The sequence below is a fragment of the Molothrus aeneus genome, chromosome 1 (genome assembly GCF_037042795.1).
Source record: "Molothrus aeneus isolate 106 chromosome 1, BPBGC_Maene_1.0, whole genome shotgun sequence".
NCBI classification, from domain to species: domain Eukaryota; kingdom Metazoa; phylum Chordata; class Aves; order Passeriformes; family Icteridae; genus Molothrus; species Molothrus aeneus.
Window position 1 is genome coordinate 48,252,391 of NC_089646.1, and position 20,006 is coordinate 48,272,396.

The 20,006-nt window shown below is 41.5% G+C and overlaps 1 protein-coding gene across 1 annotated transcript in view; it reads right to left on the reverse strand.

The window, feature by feature from the left end:
• ELMO1 (engulfment and cell motility 1) overlaps nt 1–11,342 on the reverse strand; it is a 302,032-nt gene extending 290,690 nt beyond the window's left edge. The window contains exon 1 of the mRNA XM_066556588.1: nt 11,272–11,342. The gene's annotated coding sequence lies outside the window, so the exon portion shown is untranslated. The remainder of the gene's footprint in view (nt 1–11,271) is intronic.
• Nucleotides 11,343–20,006: the final 8,664 nt, after the last annotated feature.

The following is a 20,006-nucleotide window of genomic DNA, read 5'->3' on the forward strand; positions in this document are numbered from 1 at the left end:
GATATTCAACCTCAGTTTCCATATGCCTGACAGACTAAGCTCATGTGGGGGAACTTTGTGTGGGGGAACCCCCCGAAGTTATATATCACATGGATTTAAATTACTAAACTGAAACACTGAAGATCAAAAATTCCCTTTTCAGGCTTATCTTGCAAGAAAGACAGGACATAAATAAACTCAACAATACCTTCCTCTCCCCTTTTGGGGCCTGCTAATGTTTTCCCCTTCTACTTGTTTTATTTCTCTTTTCTCTTCCTTCATTCAACCTTATTCTACCGTCATCAAAAGCTTCAAGGAGCCTGAATGTTTTTTCTGCCATTTCTTTGCAATGCCAAGTTCTGCCTTTCACTGCCAGTCTTGGTATCCTCTCCCCCCTCCAGTGGCCCTTCCAAAACTATAATCCATTCTTTTAAGAGCTGCATTTTCTGTTGATAGTGCCAGAGGCCAGGAAGGCTCCTGGCAGTACAGTTGCAACAAAGAGTCTGAAACTGAACAATCTCTAGGGATAAGGAAGTCCAAGACATGGTTTTTAAAATAAGAATAAAATAATAATAAAAAATATGCCTCTGGCATTGGCAGCTTTTAAATATAAACACATAAACTTTCCCTTCCAAAGGGGCAGGTAACGTACAACGCTTTTCACCAGCAATGAATACCTGCTCCTCCTACCTACATAAAATGCTCTGCAGAATAGAAGTAAAACACATTACATTGGGGATTCATATACCCACCGATGTAAATAACATTCCACTATTTGTAGTCCATTTTTGCAGAAGCAAATAGTGATGCCAGATGCTACAAATTTCTGCTCTTCTTCTAACAACTGTGCAAGGCGAGCCATTGACAACTGCAGAATGACACTATTTTTTGTCAGAAATACTTTAAAATAACTACCGCAGAAAGACACATTATTTTATGCCAATGTCTCAGCAACCCAATCTTTTTGTCTGCAAGGGTAACAACAGGGAAACTGCTGCTCCTCAGACAAAGTTGCTCTACTAACACAAAATGAGAGAAGCTCCTTCTCATCCTACATACTTGCTCTGCTTTAGCAGCATACCAGTGGGAAAGAAGCAGATAACTTCTTCCCTTGAGGTATCTGGATTGTTCTGCAAATAGCAAAAGCCTTTGCAATTATCACATGTATCACACCCAGCTTTCACTGATTTCCTGAGTTCCTCAGTGGGACCAGAAGTAGCTGAAGACCAGTTTTAGACCTCAGAAAGGAAAAAGTAACTCTGCATATTTTAAGTCTGCATCAATTTCTTACACAATTCAAGGAAGGTGCCTTCCTTTCTTTGACCTTAATTTTTCATTCAAGACTTTGAGCACTGAACTGTGACTATGGGGACGAATTCTCTGCACAATGTTACACACTGCTCACAACTGAAGAAGCAATGTTTACAGCACTGTGTAACTGAGATAATTTTCTCTCTTCTACTTCTAAAGGCCAAAATCCAGAGGTTTAGCACCTCTGTACTGAGTGACTTTATTTTAGCAAGAGAAACTGAGTTATGCCAGCTGTTCAGGATTATTTGGTTAACATTTTTAGTGAAAGTATTATGGCAAGTTATTACCAGATTTTATTGTACAAGATCAATAAAACCCTTGCACAGCTTTCTCCATTAAGATAGCAAAAAGGTACAGATTAAGTTTTTCTTTTGAAATAAACCAAACAAACAAACCCCAATCCAAACACATAAAAACCCAAACATTCAGAGGTTTTTTTTTCAGTTTCAAGTGTAGATATCTCAACATGAAATCAGTAATACAAAACAAAAAATTATGGAGAATGTCAAGGATTAGTATTTTTCATGAAACCACATTGCTACTTCATGGTCTTTTACCTGTGGACAACCTTTATTACAGAACAATCTGCTGTAATTCAGAGAGGAAAGAGAGATGGTCCTTCACTCATGAAATCTAGATATTTCCAGAGAGTCTTTATATACACTCCTTTAAGAGCTCATGCCAGTTGTCCAGTAATATTTTAAAACTACCTATGTTCATTTCCATTGACAAAGTGCCTTCTAAACTGTTCCTTTTTCTTTGACTTTATCTTCACTGGGCTTTGTGCCACCATCAGAGTAAAAAATGAAAACAAAAGCAGATTTCTCAAACTGAATTTAACACTTTTTAAACACTTTTTTTGCCTTTAGCATATACTAAGAGTTTGAGAATTTCTACCTACAGTTGATATATAGGTTTATTCAATAAAAATACCGGACTGTTAAACCTGAATAGCGCTGCCCTGAGCTTTTCCCAGTATCTGGTGGAAATTCCACTATATAATTCAATAGATAGAGCAGTTCAGTTCTGCCTGTGTCTGAAAAAAATTGATTGCAGATCTTTTCTGTCCTGTTTGGCTAAATCATCTCACCAAAGCACTACAATTACAGCAGGAACTTCATATTACAATCTGGCACATATTGTCCATGCTGTCCCTTGGGAAGGCAATTCCCAGCTTTTATTCAGAAAATACCTTGCAAAATATATCTCTTTGTGTCTACATTCAGCCTACTCTCTACTCTTATTTTTTTAAATTAATGCTGAGAAGATGCTCAAAACAACCTCCAAGTTTCCTAACCACTTCAGGTTATCTTTATCAATACAGAACACAACCTTGCCTTGCTCCCACTTGTAACTTCTCCTCTAGAACAAGTAAAGATGAAGTGACCACACTGACCAGACTCACCTTTCTCTTTTGGTAAATACAGTAAATTAAGGGATCTTGCTGCAGCTCCCACAAGCTAGCATTTGACTGATTAACTCTTTTTTCCAGTAGTATTACTTTTGAAACAAAAAAATAGGTCCTGGAGTTCAGACTAGATGATCTTTAAAGGTCCCTTTCAAGCCAAATTGTTCTGTGACCCAGATTAATTTTCAACAAAGATATTTTTCTCCCAAGTCTTCTCTAAGTCATGTCTCTTGTCCCATGTAGTGTGCATATGAAATGACAACACACATGGACCACCATGCAACACACATACACCACAAATCTCTTTCCCCTTGGCTGCTTCTGATAGCACAGTTAATTATGTGTATAGCTGTAATTATACATCCATAACTAACACTTGTCTATCTTGACACAGAGGAGGCTGCTGGAAACAGACTGGGATGAAGAAGCTAGAAGATGTAGAAGATATTTTATGAGCCCTATCAACTGGTGTTATGCACTTCGTACCAGAATCTGCACTGTGTGGCACACCTGAATTCCCCTCTCCGTCTTTCCTGTTGGAACACTGCTTGCATTGAAACACAGGAGGGCAGCCATCCTGAGGATGCACTCACTCAGGGCACCAGGCTTTACCTGAGGCAAAGACCAAAACTACATTCTTCCAATATCAAACCAGTGATTTACAATATCTCTTCCATCATAAAACTACATTTATACATTCATAAAACTACATAGTTGCACAATGCCACTCCACTACAGTTACATATCTGATAGACAACCTGTAGCAGGAAACACTGGACCTCCCAGGTACTGTTTGAATTCAAAAGCAAGACATCAGCAGTATGAAAACTGACTCAGGCTTATCATTCCCAAATTAAATTAAAACTACTGGTTCTCCTAAATGACTCCAAACTGCTAGCCTGAGAGGTTACCTCTCCATTCAATCCACATCCACAGCTGGGGCTTCTTTGTTACAGAGGAGACAGCTACCCACAGGACATTCTCTAAAGGGGGCCCTCAGCTCTGAATTTCAATAGATCAAGAGAAAAAAGCCTCAAGACAGGAAAGCAAGGCTTATCCCCTTAGCCAAGCTTATGAAGACCAAGGAGCACAGCAAGAACAATTAGTTAGAAACAAAGGACCTATAGGTTGACTTAAGTTTGATTTTCTAGTCTAGCTTGGTGGACTATGTACTGATTTAGGGGAGGGAAGTCCAACTGCTTTTTTCTTTATGCCATCATTCCTTTAATTAGAAAACATAGCCTATAGGTTACAGTTGGTTTTTTCAACCTTTGTATATTAATTATACAGAATTAATTCAAAGCTAAAAGCCTCTCCATCTCTAGAGTGAAATTAATAGTTTTACAAAATTTAAGCAATTTGGAACATACAGGAAAAAAAAATCTTAAAACCTACTGGTTTAATTTCAATCCACACACCATTGAATTGTAGGCGTTTTGATCCCTCTGGCCTATAAACTGGGAGACCAATGTAAAATCCCAGTGTAAACAGCCCAAGACCATTTTATTTATACGTTTGTATCAAAATAGAACTCGAATTCCAACTTGGATTTAAAATTATGCAGATTATTTTTTTCCCTTCTCTCTCAGCAGACATTTCTCCTTTATCATAATGTGTCTTCTGAGTCACTTACAGCTGCAGGGGATGAAGTCTTTGCAACCTCTACTTTCCAGAAAATCATCCTAACAGAGCTGACACAACCAACTCTTGTTACCCCAACACACACCCAGACAGTTTCAACAAGCTAAATTCCTAAGGTAGCTGAAGGAAAAAATGGGCTATTTTTAGCAGTTCAAGAAATAAAAGCCCAGACTATTGGATATTAAAAAAGTTTATGAAAGATGCTGTACATGGTTACATCTTAAGGCTAATCCAAGAAACACAGACTGAAATCACCATTTCATATAGAGGGCAGAACAGATGCCCAAGTTTCCACAGTTTGTCCAAATATGTCAGAGAAAAAAGCCAGGACAGAGAAAGGCTCAGAGCAACACAGGGCAGTGAGATTATTTTTCTCTTTCAAAATTGCTTTCCACATTTGCGCTTTTAGAAAAGTTTCAAATTTAGCTCCAAAATATGAAAATCAGTTATTTCAAAAGAGATCACATAACTGACCTACTTCTAACATTAGTTACAATTAAAGAAAAAAGCAAACAAAAAAAAACCCGAAACAACAATTGTTTTATTTTTTTCAAGGTCTGAATATTTTTTTTTTAATGCCCTTTCCCTCCTTTTCTGGAACTGGCACTAGCTGTCAAATCTTTATTTGCCATAAATATGGTAAAAATTGTGTTAAGCGGTCCAAAATGAAAAAGACCTTCTCATTTTGCTTTGTAGACTTTTTGGTTGACTGGCTCCTTTTTCTCCCCCTTTCTCCCTTTTTCTGAGTAGTTACAACCACCACCCTAAATGTCTTTTGGTCTCCAATGGAACTTCTAACTTGTTCAGATTTTCTGCCCTTTTTTCAAATTTTTTTTTTTTATTTTTAGAAAAATAAGATTAAGTACAACAAGAGAAGTTATGCATATCTATAGAAGAGATTTTAGACCTACATAAAGTAGAGCTCAGAATTAGACCCCACATCTAGGCCTGAATTTTGCGAGTTTGATGACCAGAAGAGATTTCTGGTGCATGTGTGAAGAGGGACAGTGGGAGGTGGGGTGAAAAGGTTGATAGGAGGAATGTACTTGAACCACAGGGGGTAGAGCTTCAACAGATGAGTCTGCTGGTGCTTGAAGGGAGGAGAAAAAAAAAGAAAACTTGGGAGGGCGGGAAAAAAAAGACAAGCACTAATACCCCAACATTTTAACAGCCTAGGGTATACCAGATATCTTTTCCAGAATCCAAGGACAAGTACTTACGTTTAGGAATTTTTCTTTTCACTTGGTTTGGCTCAGTGCTACTGAAAAAGTTTGTCCAAAAGTCCATGTGCCGAGCCAACATTTATTAGGTTTCAATTTCCAGCTGAAGCCACAACTGCTGCTATGAAAATTAATGTGGCAATTGTACGAGAAAGCAAAGTGATGGAAAAGACTGCACCGGTATGTAACAAGTACATTCACTGGCACCAAGAGAAAAAATTGTATTATATCAACCTGTGTCATAGACATTTTTCTCTTCTCATTACTAGAGAAAAAATGTGCAAATCAAAATTTATTGTTTGGCCAGAGGATATTATATGAATAGTTATAAATTCCTCATCACCCAACCTCAGTGGATTACTGCCTGTCCTAAAATATGAAGCAGGAATTTAAAGAGTAACCCCTGCTATGTTGCCATCAACAAGATTCAATGAAGAATACTGCAAATTGCCAGTCTAGCCAGTCAGAAAGCCTGAACTGCTCACATGAAATATCTTTGCCAAAACCCATGTATCCCTCAAACTTCTGCTGGACTATGTGATAAATGTATATTGGCTGAAGAGAATGAAAAATGGGCAAGCAATAGTTTCACTTCAGCTACAGATTCAAGTAGCAGAATATATGCATGTACTGAGAGTATATGAATAGTTAGTTAAAACAAATCTAAACAAAAATCAAGTCACCATCAGGATTCCAGATGGGTTTCAAGTCCACAAACAAATGCACAAAGTACTTACAGCATATGCATGGTCACAGGAAAGGACAACTACATACTGAATTGTATGGAAGTTTCCAACAGACTACATCAGGAGACCTGACTCTTCCCGTTTTTACCATGAGGCTGACAATGAGCTAGAAGTAAACCACCCCTGAATAGCACCAGTTGTCTAATCTCAGACAACACACATAAAAATCTCAGCTGAAGGAGGTAGGTTGAAGTGCTGACAGCATTATTTGAGCCTGTTGTCAAACTCTGCTTATCCCTCCTCTTGAATAACTTCAAAATGTTGGATGTATTTGATATGGGTTGTCAACTTCATACATTTTCATTAAGAAAAGTAAGGTTCACAGGGAGAATTTTGTCCAGGCTCATGCACACTCGGATTTCCAAAAAAGCTCTGGCAAATTAGATAATCTTCCTCTGCTGTATTAAAGAATGAGAGTTTAATGCCATCACATCTCCAGAATCTGAAGTTCTCCTAGAAGCAGTGACCTGTCCTCCCTTTCAGTTGAAGCAAGCTCAACAAAAAAAAGAGCCAGGTTATTTTGTGTGCATCCATGTAGCTGATAAAGAAATTATACCATCTCTGATGACACAGAGATGTCATAGACAGATGACAGATTTCAGAGACAGATTTACATTCCCTATGCCAGCCACAAATTAGGTATGTACAATAAAGCCTTGGAGCTAGAGATTTTAAGAATATAGGAGATGATATACACTTCAGGCCACAGCTTTTTTTGGAAATCTTAAACATGATTATTTATGTGAATAATAACCTAAAGGTTCCCAGGATAAAGAACTTAAGGACTGGGCAAAGACCCTGAAATCATGAGCGTTGAGATAGAGATAAATAGATAGATAGATAGATAGATAGATAGATAGATAGATAGATAGATAGATACCAAAGAATAAGGTACCAAAGTAGAAGTAGCAAACATGGAGGAAGAAGTTACAAGGAAAGTTTAACTCAAAGAAATAAAAATCAGAAGGAAAGCAGAAGCAAAAGAGAAAAGACACACAGCCACACAGACACAGATATAGTTTTGTAATAAACCTATTTGGGAATAATTTGTTTTCCTGTTTTCCACCCTGTTACACCTCCCCCCGCCATCCCCAGCCTCTTGACTCAAGATGATGTTTCACAAAGATTTTAAATCAACTTAATTCCATCTGAAAAGGGAAGTCTTTCCCCTAAGCATAGAGTTGTAGCTCCCACTGCCTCCCTTCTGCTAGTGCTAGCTTCTGTGGAGTTTTGCAGTGCTATTTGACTGTAAATGGAACACAGCAGAAACAGTACTAAGAAGACTTAGGTCCCCAAAGGTGGTAAGAACAGGTCCTTTATCATATTTGTGTAACACCTCCAGGTAGTATACTCAGCTTTCTAAAGAATTCCATAGCCTACTCCCTAGAAATGCACCAAAGTGAGTTCATTTATACATAAACTAAAACACTTTTCTATAGGAGATCCCTACCAGCAGTATCTACAAGTCTTCATTGCAGTGTGATTTATTGCAGAACAAAAAAACACCTTGTCCCCTAACTTCTCACAATTAACTTTCCTCTCCTGGCAGCCATTGACAACAAGCCTGCTGCGGACAAATCAAATACACTGGAAACCTGCCGTTAGGGAAAATAAATCAATGCACTTCCAAGGGTTTGCAAACAAGCACCACGTGAATCCCTGTTCACCTTGCTCTTGAGTGCAGGCATGTGCTTTACAAAGCCATCTGCTCAGCAGCCTGAGAAATCAGTACCTTACTTACTGATGGGCACCACACGTGTGGCACCAGCCACTAAGTGCAGGCCCAGAACACAGAAGTTTTCCTCTGTCAGATGTGAAATGAAGAGAAGAGGAAGCATGCTAGCTATCCCCTGGAGCATAGACTTCTCATTAATATTCCTCTTCTATGTTAACAGTGATCAGAAAACAGAGAAAGCTAGCAGGAAGGTTATGACATTACCTTCAATCTCTCTTTTGTGTCTCACACTTGCAATAATGAAAGATCACACCACAGAAACAAATTCTTGCAAACAGCTTGATGCAAAAATGCTGAGCAAAAGACAGCTCTGCAAGTTTGTGACTCTTCTTCCATTAGTCTCTCTAAAACCATATTCATGAAGTTTATTTAAGTGTCACATATATATTATCACCTCTTAGATCAGTACTATCAAATGCTTGCCAACATTCCGACTTCTGCCAATTGCTTTTAGTTTCTCTTTCCTTTTCCACTGCTATATTTGAAGAGAGAGGAGGAAAAAGAAAAGAAAAAAAAAGTGACTGACTTGAGTAGAAGAAAAATTATTCTAAATCCCTTAAACAGTTGCTCTGTTAAATTGACACAAGTTTAACAACGTGTACTTGGCACATTCCTCTTGCCACGAATACAAGAAACTTTAAAAAGAAAACCTCACTCAAAGCAGGGAAACCTTTTAAAGATACAGCACATAGCTTGCTGAACAGTGGTTTGATACCTGTTACAAAGCCATTTGTAGATTCAAGTGTTCAAACAACAACAAAGACAACATAACTGTAAAGGCTTTTTCTTTTTTTTTGAAATCTCCTTCTGAATAGAATGATGACTGAATGGGGAGTCAAATCTGACCAACCCATTCTCACTCAAACTGTACATTCCAGACAGTGTAGAGACACAGCAGAGGAGAAAGTCTATGAGGCCCAGGTACAACTGTGCAGAAAAATAGACCAGAAGAGACAACAGTACTTTTGCTTGATTCAAGGGTACATGATGTTTCCTAGCTCCCAGGGTTCCCAAAATCCCATCACCTTCTACAAACGTGGAGAGTTCTTTTAATCCAAGGACATGCTGAACATTCACAGCACAGCATGACAAAGAGAGCTCGTAAATTTTAAAGAGATTGTTTATTTCAAGGAAACCGACTATCAAGTGACAGCAAAATCTCAGCTCGAGAGGAAAACTGTACTTCATGGCCTCATTTAAGTCCCAAGCAAATCTTTATTTGACAATCACAGAATTAGAAACACTGTGGCTGGCAATATATCAAAATAAAACAATAACAACAAAAGCTTATTATTGGAATAGGAGAACACTGCATGTTAGTGTGCAGGTGCACCAGCAGAGACCTGGGGAAACCTTTTCCTAGTAACACTTAAAAATCTATAGGCATTAGCCACTCACTCCATCACACACTGAAGCTATCTAGAATAGCAAAAGAAGAAAGCAACAAGTCTTATGTGTGAGCATGGGAGCTCTGCTTCCTCTGTATCAACATGGAAAACACGAGATCATATTCCAACACCACTTTGTAGGCTGGACATTGTGAGAACCTATGTCTACGAGCCAAACCTTAAAATCAAAGAGACTTCTACTAGGTGGACAAAAACAAAGAGCGGAAGGAAGGGTGGAGCGCCACGTTACTCTTGATCTGTAATTCGCTACCTCGCAGCATTGCTGTCAGGAAGCTCAATGCACACAAGCTGTGTTTCAGCAACAGTTACACTTTTACATACCAGAATAAGCTGCGTTTCGTGAGAACCAGGGTAAAAGGGCATTAAAAAATAACTTTGTAGGATAACACAGTATGTTGCACCCAAACAGCAAGAAAACAGAGTACTTGCTTTTAAGAGCGCCAATGGTCAGGTTATATAATGACAACTGCAGAACTGCAGATACTTTTGGGTACTAAGACTGCTACAAAGTAAGCAGGTAAGAGTTTTTCCTCTCCCCTGAGCAAAATCTGTCTGAACTCTTCACCTAGTAATTTTTTCCTGGCATATGGAGAATATAAGGAAAAATATCAAAATGGTAAGTATATAAACCAGTTTTCTTTCCTCTACCCCCCCCCACCCATCAGCAAATTGTTCATTAGAACAAATCCTCAGACAACGATACTCAAAGCAAAGTTGCAAACCACAGAGAAGGCAGGTGTATTGCAGTGCACAGTGAGTTTTAAAGAGATTACAAAGAGAGAGAAAGAAAGTCATCTACCCCTGTGCAACCTTTCCAGTATGAATAAATTGTGATTCAGGTTTGCCTCTAGACGAGTCAATTCACGCACCCAGATCCACAGACTGCACTGACAGTATCTTTTACTAATACCCATTTCACATCATGTTCCTGTTTTAACCATACTAATCTTTCTTTTCTCTCACTAGTGAGTTTTAAAAGCTGCTGCAGTACTTTTAACAGCTTTATGACGTGCGTTAATGGATATTTTGCTAACAGTACACAAGAGGGACTTTTACCAGCAAGCTGTCACCGCTGCTGTTCCTCCTCCTTATCTAGTTACCGGTCATCAGATTAGATCCCTACCACCTACTTAGACAGCTAAAAAAAGAAAAAGAAAAAAAAAAAAAGAAAGAAAAAAAAAGTGGGAATCAAGGAAAGAAAACCTTCAAAGAAAGAAAACTTGCAGCTCAAACTGGAAGAACTTTATGTAAATTTCAATGTATTTTCTTTCCTCTGTAATATTCTGCCTAAGCCACTCAATCAAGCAGGAATGACATGGAAAGAATGGGACTAATGCGAACAATGAATGATCCATAAATGTCTACAAGATTATATAACTGAGGATGAGATGGCATGCATGTGTGCGTGCATTTGGGGGAAAGGAGGAGAAACAGACAAGGGGAAAGAGGAGGAAACAACATCCCCAGTCATAGATACAGGACTCAGTACAGTTCTTACTCAGTTTCCCTCTCTTCCCAAAAGACAAATATTTTAACCAAGGGCAAACAGGCAGCTAAGGGATAAAAGCAAAAGAAAACCTATTTGCTAATGAATACACTTCAAAATATCCCTGGCTGAAATTGCACCAAAACTGCAGTATCATGAAACACAGCTCATAGACAACCATGTTTATACTAAAGCAATTAACACACGGTACATTTCCTGCACTGTTATTATCATTGGCATTCTCTCTGTGTTTGCTACACATTTAGAGCCTTGGCAGGTTAAGAGATATTCTTATAAAGTTAAAAACAAAACGTTGCTGATTTGAAATGTACTCACTGTTATTTTTCAGGAACTCCTATATTTACTTTACACCATTCCCAGGGGAGAGCTGAACAGTTGCATTAGTTCTGCAAGGAAAAGATATTCAAAATAAACTTTGCAAAGGCTTTGAGCCAAAAAAACTTTACAAATGTAACTTTTTAGACCCAGTACCCACTTGGCTCTACAAGGCTGCACACTGTGGCTTTGCATAATCACCACCCACATTTCAGAACAATCATTTCATCTGAAATTCATCAGCGGTTTGATCACTTGTGTGAGCATTAACTTAGGAAAAGGAGCACACGCGCCCCCTCCCATCCCCTAAGAAGCTGCCGGGTCGAGGGGGAGGCATGCCCTCGGAGGCGGCGGCTGGGTACCAACGCCGAGCTCGGGGCTGGCTGCCTGCGGGGATGCACTTGCTTCAAAGTTGAGCCTTCTCCTCCCGAGCGGCGCCCGCGGCGGTGCGGACACTTGCTGCGGCCGCAGTCTCCGCCCGGGCCCGACCCCGCGCATTAACCCCCGCGGGTCCGGCCGCGGCCGCTGCCCCGCACGCCGCCCCTCGGCCCCCCGGTCCCGCCGGCTCGGGGGAGGCCCCGCCACCACTCACCCCCCGCGCCCGGAGGTGCGCGGCTCCCGTCCGCTCCCCTCGCCAGCGGCCTCCGGCCACCAGGAGCAGCCGGTGGCGGGCAGGGCTGCCCGGGGCACGGGAGGGGCTGAGGAGGGGACGGAGCGGGAGGAGGCGGAGGCGCCGGCGAAGTCGCGGCGGGGAGAACCGGGAGGCTGTGGCGGCAGCGGTCGGGGGCCGGCAGAGAGGGCAGGGCAGCGGGAGGAGCCGCTGTGCGAGGCGAGGCGGGTCGGGTCGGGCCGGGCCGCCCCCCCGCCGGCAGCCGCCGTCCGAGGCCCCGCCACACTGACAAGCACAGGGCTGCGCTTCCTCTTTCTCACAGCCGCGGCGGCCGCCCCCCGCCCGCACCTCCCGCCGCGGGGACCGGCTGCGGAGCTCTCCCGGGCAGGTGCGGGGCTCGCCGGCCGCCGGCCCCGTCCCGTTCTTCCTCCCCGGCTGCCCTGCGCGCCTCTCCGCGCTCCCCCGCACCGCCCGGCCAGCGCCGCTGCCGCGTCCCCGCTCCGGACCGAGGCTCTCCTACCTCCGGCGTGGGCAGCGTCCCCCGCCCCGAGCACAGCGGGGCCGCTCGGCCGCCCCCGCCGCGGGAGCCGCGCTCCGCGCCGTTGCCGCCGCCGCCGCCACGGTGCGGTGCGCCGGGCTGCCCCCGGCACTATCCCATCCCGGGGCTCGCACAGGCACCCGCCGCTCTCACTTCCTCTTCCTTCCTCCTGCTGGCCGGGCCGCGATGTGCAGCCCCGGGCCAGCTGCCGCTGAGGGGTCCCGCGGATCGGCAGCACCTGCGGGCGGGGGGCGACACCCGCTCCCACCCCCGCCCGCTGCCGCTCCGCTTCCCCGTGCGGGGGTGCGGCTGTCGTCCCTCCTCCTGCAGCTCCTAAACGAGGGATCTGGGGCTATCTCCTTGCCTTTGAAAAGCTGTTTGTGTTTTGATGCCGCTTCCCTTCCCGGAGAGCCGCCGCCGAGCAGCCCTGCAGCGGGCACGCTGCGGCGCACGTCTGTCTGTTCGCCCCCGAAGCGAGCGAGCCGCCGCGGGAGCCCAGCCCAGCCCAGCCGGGCCGCTCCGGGCCGGGACCCGCCGGGAGGGGGCGGCCGCTGCCCCGCTTCGCACCCCCTGCCCGGCTCCGCCGCTGGGTACCGGCGGCTGCCCAGGCCCCGGCGCTTCAGCATCCCTGCGGCCCGCCAGCGCCGGGGAGTGACGAGTGCCCAACTCGTGGGTTTTGCTCCTGGAAAAGTCAAATATCAGAGCTCTGATTTTGCTCTCCGTCCCCCTGAAAGAAAAGTGATCAATAAGCTTTGGTTTATTTTTCTTTAATGCCTTAACCCACAGTTGTTGTGTGAACTACAAACTACACAGGGTATGTGACCCTGCAAACCATCAAAATATATCTTCTAATACCAGATAGTGAGGGTGGTGTTTTTGGTGTTTTCCTTTTTTTTTTTTTTGGCTTAAGTCCTGTACACTTCACTTTGATAAGAACTGATAGCCACGAAGCCTCATTGTGGTACAGCAACTTTTATTGTGTGGTGTAACAAAATTTACTTATTGTGAACTATCCCATCATACATGAAGACCAAAACCTGCAGAATTACTGATTCTAATCTTGCATAAAATTATATACAAGAGGATCTTTATGCAGAGTAATAATTCCCAGTGATTTCCCATAAAACCACTCTTCTGCAACACCCAAGTCCTCAAACCACAATAACACTGTTATGCATCAGCTGATATTTAAGAGGCTCATTGCTCTGAAAGTCCCATAGCTGCTTACTAGGATTTTATACCCAGCAGAATTGCTGTGGGCTTTCCAGAAGAGGAAGGAGACTTCTTTCCCTCCTTAGACTGTAATGCGCCATGACAGCAATACACCAGATCTAAGCAAACACTTTGTGTTGGATCTGAGCAAATACGCCGGTGTGAGGCAATAAATGGCATGACTCACCTGAGTCACAGATGACTGTTTTTATAGGACTAGAGCAGAGATTCCACTAAGTGACAGGGGCTAAGAGTAGACCCCAAAACCGTGGAAGCTCCTTTTCGTGCACGTAGAAACTGCCTGCCTCGTCCCCCCTCCTCTGGCAGCTTTCAGGCAGGTGTGTGGCACAGGTGACAGCAACGGATGCTGGGGGAGCTGGGCAGGAAACATCACCATTCTGCATCCTAAAACTTCACCATGGCAGCATTCCCTTCAATCAAGGAGCATGAAGGGAAGCCATTGAGTTTTAGGACCTCCTTGAGCACTGAAATTCATGGAGAAGCTGGACTTTGCATACTGAAATTAATACACTGGTTCCTGTGTTAAATATACATTTTTAATCACATTTTCATGTTGTTTTATTAAGGTAGAACTCCAACACTGAAAACATGAGGTCCATATGTAATATATTTCATATTAAATACGCTGAAAACACTTATCAAACCATCTCAAGAGTTTCTTACAGATTTAAAAAGCTTTAAGTAAAAGTTTTATTGAAAGAGGGATAATAACCACAGCAAGTAAAGAGTGATTAAGTTTGCATTTGAACAGTTTCCATAATCCTGAGACTTTTCCCCTACATTTGTTACATGCATTTTGGTGCTTCACATAGAAACCAGAGTGTTTACAACTTAGAAAAGGGCATAGTAAATACAATACAAGGTGTGCAAGAGGATGATGTTTATTTCATTTTCCAAGATTGACTCAGGTCAGTTTTCCAGTATGGTCACAAGGGAGGTAAACATACAGATATACAGTGTTTGGAAAGATGTTTGGAACAATATTTAGAGTGAACAAAATTTAAAATGCAAAATTTCATTCTTCACGTTTCAATTTTCTCTCATGCTCAACAACAAAAATCATTTAAATTGATCTCAGCTGTATATTACCATAATAGTTGGATTTTGAACAGTGCAGGAGAATGGTAATTTACCAGTGCTATTGTAACACAGTTTAAAAGAAAACTTGTGAAAAAAAATTCTACTAGCTTCTGGAAAAAAATTCAAAACAAAATTCTACTGCACAGTTCAAGAGAACAAGCTAGAAAACTGGAGAGAGCACTCCAATGAAACCTTCTCTTCATTCCTATTCTTATCTAATATCCACAGTATGGCAGCCAAGATTGGGATTACTTTTGGTCTTCAAAAGTCCAGGGAACCTCTACTCAGGATAGATATGTACAGAAGCACTTGGCTGCTATGGTAATTTCCTGATTTATTTAGTAATAGTCCCTTTTCTGATGTCTGTTACGAAAGTGTACCTTAACTTTACAGCTGATGTGTTTACAGCCAAAATCAGAGTGGATCATAAAACATGGGCATAAGATGTTTGCCAGATAATTCTAGAAAGCCAGAAGAGGGAGTGCAGGAACAGAAAACACCAAGAATGAAGCATTTTAATTTTTGTGCCTATTTCAGCTAGAACCTTAAAGAGACATAAATGGATGGATGGATGGATGGATGGATGGATGGATAGATAGATAGATAGATAGATAGATAGATAGATAGATAGATAGATAGATAGATAGATAGATAGATAGATAGATAGATAAAAGAATTTCCAGGAAGAACTACTGTATGGCTGTGCTGACAACAAAGATATTGCAGGATAGTCCAGTAGGTATTAATCACCTGTAGAAACCCGGCCTGTTGAAATCTCCCCTTGACTGACCTCAAAACTGTAGAAATCATCAAAGCCATTAGTCACTTCTGACAGTGAACACCTTAGATCCTGAGATAAAAGAGTTCCTGACAATTTTTGAAGTTTTGTTATAGTACTTCTGGCCAAAACTTTCCTGATACAAAAATTATCCAAAATTGCCTTTTTTACACCCAATAGGAAAGATGGTTGGATTTTAGTGTGCTTATAGGCTTTATGAATACCAGTATTTTAATGGTATATAAGTATTACCTACAGAACCTTGTTCATAACCATTAAAGCATACCACAATGCTATCTGTGATATAGAAACATGATAAAGAACCATTATTACATTTTTACTTTTTAGAATCCACAGGTAAATTTCCCTTTTTTTAACAATACAATCTATTGTATTTGAATGAGAATATTTTGTCTATGCATATGTTCATTTTTGTGAAGGGTGAATTAAGCCCTGGGAACAAAATATTAAAACCATGCTTATTGGGCCATTTCTTTCTACTGGCGATAATGCAGTGATGAACTTTCCTCTCTGGTAAATTATTCTGCAACAGATTAAAGAGTGAACATGAAAAAAACTTAATATCTAAACTGTGGATGTATAGAGTAGTAGATATTTTTAATAGGTCATGAAGATCTGACAAAAATTCATAAAAAATAAAACATAAATAAAAATGGTCTGTTATCAGAAGTTTCAAGCTTCTGCATTTTTCTAAAATGCAGTATTCTTGCAGATGTCCATGCTTGAGTCCCTAAATTATAGCTACTGGTTTCCTGCTTATATGTATGAATTTTATATTCATATCTGTATACATAATACATGCATTTGGTGCAGGACAATTACACAAGGTCAGGATGATGAAAGGGTTATTATGACTCAGTTTTAGTGTACCTATCCAGACTTTCAAAATCTGCTTTTGTATATTCATTTGTATTTAACGTATGTTGAGAAAGTGATGACCTTTGCAGTATGGCCAGCTTAATGAAAAAAGAAATAAATCTCACATAAGAATGGTTTTAATTAACCTAGGAAGTCTCATTCTAAAAAGTAGTTTGGGTCTGTTTATGGACTTATTTCCATCTCATCTGTTTAAATATCTACAATAAGATAATTGTTAGAAGTTAAGACTGTGTAATTATAATACTTATGATCATTACACTACTTGTGAAATCCAAGCATTGCCAAGCAGGAAAATGAAGAGGTCAAGAATGGCCATTAGCCTAATGTATTTCTATGAAGAAAAGCACGCCTCTGCAAATTGTTTTTGCTGACACTTACTGGTCTTCTGTATTTTAGTTTGCCTTTAAGAACCTCTTCAGTACTTAGAATCATAGATTCATAGAATTTTTTTTGTTAGAAGCAACTTTAAAGATATCTAGTTCCAGCCCCCCTGCCATGGTCAGGGACAGCTTCCACCAGACCTGGTTGCTCAGACCTTCATCCAGCCTGGCCTTGAACAGGGATGGGACATCCATAGCTTCTCTGAGCAGCCTGTTCCAGTGCCTCACCACCCTCACAGCAAAGAATTTCCTCCTCATTTCCTACTCTCTTTCAGTTTGAAGCCTCTTGTCCTGTCATAACATGCCCTTATAAAAAGTTCTTCTCCATCATTTTTATAAGCCCGCTTTAAGTATTGAAGAGTCACAATTATGTCACCATGAAGCCTTCTCTTTTCCAGCCTTTCCTTGTATGAGAGCTGCTCCATCCATCTGACCATCCTGGGACCTCTGGACTCACTCCAACAGGTCCGTGTCCTTCCTGTGTCCTCCCAGAGCTGGATGCAGCTCTCCAGGTGGGGTCTCACCAGAGCAGAGGGGCAGAATCCCCTCCCTGGCCCTGCTGCCCACATTACTTTGGATGGCATCCTGTCCTTCAGATGTGTCAAACTTTCCATAGCATAATCAGCTTAGGTGAATATTAGGGTGAAGAGACATAGAATAACAATTTTGTAGGACAACATGTTCAATATGTAGTACCTGAACAGCAAGAATACAGAAGTAATTGCTTTTAACATTCATGTTCATGATCAACAAGATCTAGAAGTGATTTAATCACTATCTGCTTCTATGTGAAAAAGAAAAATTTAGAAAGAGCTCTAAACATTTAAGAAAAACAAGAAAACAATTTAATGTTGAAGTTCAGAAAGTTCTGAACTTCAGGGGAGCTTCTTTTCTGTTGCAGTGGAAACAATTAACCATTGGAGCTGCCCAATGGTTATTATATGTTGGTCCTAACCAGAAAAGTTTAAAACAGACCAGGCGTTTTACTGTGACACTGGTGCAAGCTAAATGTAATTTTTATAACTGCATGGAAGAAAACTCAATAGAAGGAATAGCCCAGTGAGTGTGGCTTTCACCCTCCATTCCCAGGACTTAATTCATCCATCACAGATGTGAGGAGAAATAGTTCTTTAGGTAGAAACAGCTTCTGATCATCCTCAAATGATGAAAAAAGTGTTTAATGCTTGGTCTAGGGAATGAGATGCTGATTATCAGTCATCTTAGGGAACAGACCATGATATCTAGTTGTGCACATTGACAAAAGAAAGCAACCAGGCAGGCTCCCAGCCCTGGCCAGCTACTGGTTGTATGGCTGCTGGCAATCCTGCCCCCTCACTCTGTGTAACACCAGCTGTTTATCAAAAGTCCTCAGAGAAGGCACTAGAGGAATTTTGATCACCTTTCCAAGTGATAACAGAGTTGTTTGCTGCATGCCATGTTTTCTTCTCTACCACACAGTGATTTTCCTAATGTCTGTAACATTTTATGATAAAGCCTCCTACGTGTTTCAACAACATTTAAGTACCAATATTTTTTCTACTTGTTTTAATCTTCTTGTTATTCCCTCATCTGGAAAGGATAGAGCTGGGCAGCCAGGGAATGGGTACTCCTGGGTTTTGACTCAAGTATAAGCCTTTAATCCACCACAGAATTGTGGGTGAACTGTATGAGTTTTAAGAATTTATTTTCTCCCCTGTCTCTTTCTTTTCTTTCCTTTTATTCTGTTGTTGAGGGTTTATTGTTTACTTATTTGTTTATTTTTTAAATTTGTCAGAGTTTAAGCTCTAAGTTCTCCAAGACAGATTTTTTTTCTCTCAGTGTAGATAACCAATATATTTCAACTCCAATTTCATTTGGGGTCTCCTGTTGCAAGTGCAGCACAGTTATTATCAACTAAGCTAGCTTTTTGAAGACACTTACTGCATTTTAATTGAGATTTCTTTACCCCCTCTGCTATCCTTGTAAATAATAGCATTTTGTACTAGCCAGTACAAAACCTAGAGAAAACTTAGACAAGAAAAGCTCCAAAACTTATGGACTGCTCAGTCTTTCAACAGGCTAAAAACCTTCTTTAATATTCACCCATTTTCTAGTCACCTTGTCACTATACAGATTAATATTTGATAAAAGTGGCCTATTTTTATCAATTTAGCAGCTGTGTTGTATGTGCAGTTGAGGTTTAACGAGTACTAAGCCATGCCATCTACTACTACAGATCTTTAATATTAAAGACATGTTCATAGAATCATAAACCCATAGAACAGTTTGGGTTGTAGGAGGCCTGAAAGATCATCTGCCCTTGGGTGTCCCCTGGGCAGGGACACCTTCCACCAGGTGCTCCCCCCAACCTGCCTTGAGCACTTCCAGGGATGAGGCATCCACAGCTGCTCAAGAGACCTGCTCCAGTACCTCACCACTCTCACAGGACAGCATTTCTTCCTAAAATCTGATCTAAATCTACCAAACCCCGTTGTTCTATCACTGCGTGCCCTTATGAAATGTTCCATTCTTTCTGTAGAGCAGCTGTGCTCAATAGGCAAAAAGGACGTCAACAAGCAAGAAAGATAAGCACTACCCAAACTCATGATGAATGCCACCCATTCCCCAAAATGCAGAGTTTAACATGTAAGGAAAACAAGCAGGTACAGACAAAATCAGAGAAGTAGTGCAACATCTGTCTCCAGCAATGACACAGCACAAATCATTCCTAATCAAGCTCAGATTCTCCTGTCCCAGGTCACAGCATGACAAATAGGGCTGCACAAGCAAACCCTCCCTAGGATTTACTCACAAGTCTTTTGACAGATTTTTCACTTTTCTTGCTGGAAATAACAGACTATTCTGTCTATCATCCATTCTAATTCCTTCATAACATTAATCGATGAACAGCAACTGCTGGCAGCAGAGCAGCAGTAGACGGAGAGCACAAAATCACTGCTCCAAGGTGTGCTGGATGCCCACTTCTCTAATGAGGTGATTACCTCCAGCTGCTTCACTGAATGAACCCACACAAACAAGTGGCACTCCAGCAGCAGCCGCAGAAGCAGCACAAATGCACTTGTGAATGCCTTTCAGCATTCGCACTTGGCCTTTCTCCCTTCTGCATTTATTATTCCATTATTACGGAAAGTCACTTTGCCTATAAAATATTTTGCCCAGCTGTCACATTTTATTTTGCATATTTCTTGAGGAGTGTAATGCTCATGGCTGAAAATA